The 5,000-nt window shown below is 41.6% G+C and overlaps 2 protein-coding genes across 4 annotated transcripts in view; both read left to right on the top strand.

The window, feature by feature from the left end:
• The window catches only part of LOC143106785 (breakpoint cluster region protein), a 44,314-nt gene extending 42,440 nt beyond the window's left edge, over positions 1–1,874 (top strand). Inside the window, exon 23 of the mRNA XM_076271262.1 lies at positions 1–1,874. This exon is cut by the window's left edge and continues 722 nt beyond it. The gene's annotated coding sequence lies outside the window, so the exon portion shown is untranslated.
• Positions 1,875–4,147: 2,273 nt separating this feature from the next.
• specc1la (sperm antigen with calponin homology and coiled-coil domains 1-like a) overlaps positions 4,148–5,000 on the top strand; it is a 34,467-nt gene continuing 33,614 nt past the window's right edge. For all 3 annotated transcript variants that reach the window (XM_076271205.1, XM_076271206.1, XM_076271204.1), the window contains exon 1: positions 4,148–4,293. The gene's annotated coding sequence lies outside the window, so the exon portion shown is untranslated. The remainder of the gene's footprint in view (positions 4,294–5,000) is intronic.

Genomic DNA, 5,000 nt, shown 5'->3' with positions numbered 1-5,000 from the left:
CAATAGCATATTTAGCTCAGGTCCTTAGTGTGCTGCACATTCCATGATGTTCATTTAGCTTACTAAAATCGTACCAGATCTTATCAATACACTTTTTACCAGTTGCTGTCCATCAGTACACAGGTTAATGCCTTTTGCACTGTACTACCATTTGTGTGTAGTACGCACTACAGTCTGTGTATAGTACGCACTACTGTCTGTGTGTATATGCACTACTGAATGTGTATATACACTACTGTCTGTGTGTAGTATGCACTACTGTCTGTGTGTAATATGCACTACTGTCTGTGTGTAGAACGCAGTACTGTCTGTGTGGTACACACTACTGTCTGTGTGTAGTACGCACTACTGTCTGTGTGTAGTACGCACTACTGTCTGTGTAATATGCACTACTGTCTGTGTGTAGTACGCACTACTGTCTGTGTGTTACGCACTACTGTCTGTGTGTTACGCACTACTGTCTGTGTTTAGTATGCACTAATGTCTGTGTTTAATATGCACTACTGTCTGTGTGTAGTACGCACTACTGTCTGTGTGTAGTACGCACTACTGTCTGTGTGTAGTATGCACTACTGTCTGTGTGTATTACGCACTACTGTCTGTGTGTAGTACGCACTCCTCTGTCTGTGTGTAGTACACGCTCTTCTGTCTGTGTGTAGTATGCACTCCTCTGTCTGCTGCTGATCTATTATGCTTCCTGTGGCCAAGATTAACAAACTGATAGAAACACACCAGATTAACAAACTGGTGAAAACAGACCAGGATTATTAACAAACTGATGGAAACATACCAAGATTAACAAACTGGGTGAAAAGAGACCAAGACTAACAGTGCTGTAAGAGACCAAGACTACCACAGTGATGTTATATACTAAGACTAGTACAGTGATGGAAAAGAGGTTAAGTCTAGTAACCTAGACTTTGATTTGGAAAATAGACAAAGGTGTAGAATTACAGTCAGTATGGTCCTATATTAAAGTGTGGGTACTTACAGTGTACAAATTAATGTTTCAAAGGGACCATTCTCTTCCTTTTTTCCTGATTACTCACAGCTCTCTGTGAAATGACTACAAGCAATAGTTTTTGTTTTGTTTAGTTATCTTTTTGTAGCATATCTGTTTCTATTTGGAGATTTCTCAGTTGTCAATACTTTCAGTTTACGAGTAGAGGCAACTTTGATTTTAGAGGTAATCTACTGTGCCAATGTTTTGATTTCCGTTCAAGTTAAAAAAAAATTTGAGATGTATTGGACTTACTACTTACTGTATGTTGATATAATCTTCTTAAACCTAGTATCTGATCTAACATGCAGGCATGTTTATGATGAGTACTTGCTTGTCATTCCCTCTGGATACACACTCTCCCTTTCTGAAGGTCCACCCTCTCATAGAGCAGTTTGCACCAGAGGGCTTGAGTGGGGTGTTTGGACTGTCACATGTTTACTGGTGTTTGTTTGTTTGTTTGTTTGTTTGTTTGTTCATTCATCCTTGCTTTGTGAACTCCTCTGCTGTAATCTCTTTTCTAAGTCACCCTGGCCTGTGTGCCTGTAGAAACTGGGCGCTTGCTGTACCTCTGATCCACCCTCCTGCAGCACAATAAGACTGGACGGTATAGGCACAAAATGGCTGCTCACTTGACTATAGTTTCAACTTTCAGTCCACTGGAGGTGAATAGGAAATGTAATGAGCTACTGCACAAGGTGATGATGGGCTTCTTGCTGTATTGAAGCTACTGCACACAGTGATACTGGGCTTCACCGCTGCTGTACTGGTGAACTGCCTGAAGTAAAAGCAAAGTTATCTTCGATAGAAGTTAAAGGTTTAGAAGTTCTGTCTTAAAGCCAGGATATGCAAAGCAATAAACTTACTTACCATACAGGGAAGACTTTTCTTTCATAGTACGGTAAGATTGTCCCACTTGGTCCCTGAAAACTCGGTTGTCATGTGAATTTAATGTATTACATAAAGCAAAGTCAGACCATTAATATCTGAACTGTTACCTGAGCACAGTAACAAAGCTTGCATTGCATTGATGCTTGCCGGTGGGTTTCCCGACGTTCAAAGTGCTGCTGCATGCAACCACTGCACCCAGGAGGTGGCGATGCTTCGCTAACATGGGAATGTACTAGTGATGGGGACGAGACCGCCTATGCCGAGTCCGAGTCAAGACCGAGTCTTTGAAGGGTCGAGACCGAGTCTGTTGGTTTTCAAATACAGTCAAGTCCGAGTCTTTGAGGAAGCAAGTCCGAGTTGAGACCGAGTCCTTTAGGAGTCGAGACCGAGTTGAGACCAAGACCATAAAAAAATGTCAGTTTTCATATTCTCTTATTAATTCATTAATTTAATATCACGCCAGTTAATAATCAACCGTTAGGCCTACAGACTAAGCTAGATTGGGAATTGTTTAGAGGAGCAGTCTTAACGTCTTAATATGGACTATGCTGACCTACAGACTCTCACCGGCAAGCAGAGCCATAGAGATAAATAAACGGCTCTGACGGCAGTATCTTTGCATTGCACCATGGGATGTCATTTTCAAATAATGCCGGTCAACATTGCATTTTATTATTATTGTTGTTATGTGTTGTCTGTTTTTTTATAAGAACATAAAAAAATGCGTTGGTCTCGAGGACTCGGTCTGAAATTACGAGTCCTTCTCCTCCCACTGTGGTCCGAGACCGAGTCAAGACCGAGTCTTTGAAGGAACGAGTCCGAGACGAGACCGAGAAAGCAGAAATTGGTCTCGAGACCGGTCTCGAGTCCGAGACCGGTCTCGAGTCCGAGACCGGACTCGAGTACTACATCACTAGAATGTACTGTAGTTCAGAGTGTGTCTGCTTAGAAAATTGCTCTGTCTCATTTTACATTATTTCTACATGTGGAAAATACACAAGTCACAACATGGAAATTGGACCATTTTGGAGTTGTTAAGAAGTATTGTCACTTTTGGGAGCTATACTAGGCCACTTTCAGTGGGGTGTTAGGGGTGTTATTACTGAATTACACTCAGTGATTGTCAGATTGGGTAATTAATTGCATGCACAAATAAGAGAAAGGTTTGTACTGTAGGCCTATCCTCTGGAGTAAATGATAAATAAGCTAATTTACCCAAAATTGGCATGTTCCATTAATGCATTCTACTCTGCAAGCTCATACCTCCATTGGTGGATCCTCCTTAAATATGCAGTCTGCTGTAGGCCTACATCTCACACTCATGATTTTCACTACTGAGATCAACCACATATGCTTCAAATATGGAAATATAGTGTGGGAATATTCTGGAGGGACTTGTGTGTGAACTGAGAAGGCTCAGCTCAGAGCAAACCAAGATAGCTCAACTGAATGACCATTTCACAGTAACATGTCATGCAATTCTCACAAATAAATTAAAGCACTCTTCTGCTATTGTCAAACACAAGTTAAGCAATTATCCTGTCAACATTAAATGCAATAGGCCTACCAGTCAATGAGAGGAGAAATTTGTGACTATGCCAACACTTGACATTAATCAACATAAACTAAGAACATTTGTTTCAATGTTCTAGATATTTTTGTTATTTAATCTGCTTAAAATGTTGGGGTAAAGAAGCAACAACTTGCATTTAGCGCTACAGTGAAGGGTTTTTAAACTCACTAACTAATGTGTCACCCACCTGGGTGATGCACACCAAACACCAGAAAGCTCACCTCAAACCAGCTTGAGGTCGAGTAAGTGAATGAATGAATGAATGAGCCAATTAGCCTACAGTGGGGAATGATTAGGGGGCCATACTGAAATTTAGCAAGGACAGGGAACCATAGCCTAGGGCAGTGTTTTTCAACCACTGTGCCGGGGCACACTAGTGTGCCGTGAGAGATCATCAGGTGTGCCGCAGAAAATTACCCAAATGTCACTCACTGGTCCAGAAAAGCAACTGTTGCATCAAAGAATTTATAACCATGCCCTCATTGATTGTATGATAAAGCTACATTAACATTTAGTTCACTTTCTGCATGGCTACGGTTTAATGTAAAACAGGTGACTTTAGGTCAAAAAATACGAACGCCCGAAGAACACACGTCTTATTACGAGCGCAGACCGGACAGCTGCTGGTCTGGCATGCACACTCTGTGCTTTCAATCAGCCGGGGGCCGCCTACAATGGAAATGTGACAACAGGGGGAACTGATCCCTGGCGAGCCGATGTAGAAAAACCTATCAAGTACGAGAAGGTGTCTCAATTTCACATCAGTGCGGAACTCCCACGTCACCTGATGCGTATTATATCGAACACTTCGATAAAAGTGCAACCCAAGGTAAGGCCACTCACTGCCTTCTCTGTTGTCTTACTAAATTAGCTAACTAACAGTTAGCATTAGCCAGATACTCCAATGTTTGCTAACTCATCTGGGCTGCTAACGTTCTCTGCGCTACACAGTAGACGTGGAGATTCCAGTTTATTGTGCAGGGCTCTGATGAAACTGCATATTTGGTAACATTTTACTTGTGCAGAGACGAACGAACGACAATTATTCTTTAAATAAGTGTAATGTTTGTCACCAAATGCCAGGCTCCTTAGTAATTGTAGTTCACTCAACGTTGAAGTATGCAATTTAGCACCAAAAGCTGACCTACGTCGGCCAGCTAACGTTAGCTAACTAACCCAGATACATTGCACAGGGCATGGTAACGTAACGTTAGACATGTAATTATTTATCTATTTCATAGAGTCTAATTCAATGGAGACCTAGCCTACTTTACATTTAACATTGAACGGACGCGTCGGTCCTTGTAATTGTAGCCAGACTCTAGGAACTCTGGGACTCTTCCTTCTGGGGATATATCTGTGCAGCGTTTAAAAAGACGTCCCAGACCCCGTAATATCATGCATTTTTGGGCTACAACTGTAGACTTCTATGTGTGTTGCAACGTGAAAATACATGTTTTATTATTCAGTTCAGTTCCGTTCAGTTGACAGCTGTATTCTAAATTGTCCTAGAATGAATGCTGGACCTATGACAAT

This window comes from Alosa pseudoharengus, unplaced genomic scaffold, assembly GCF_046254945.1.
Source record: "Alosa pseudoharengus isolate Yale_2024_CS ecotype anadromous, Long Island Sound unplaced genomic scaffold, YU_APseudo_1.1 YU_APseudo_1.1_scf_6, whole genome shotgun sequence".
NCBI lineage: Eukaryota > Metazoa > Chordata > Actinopteri > Clupeiformes > Clupeidae > Alosa > Alosa pseudoharengus.
Note: the sequence above shows the minus strand (reverse complement) of the source record. Positions and strands in the feature narration are given on the sequence as shown.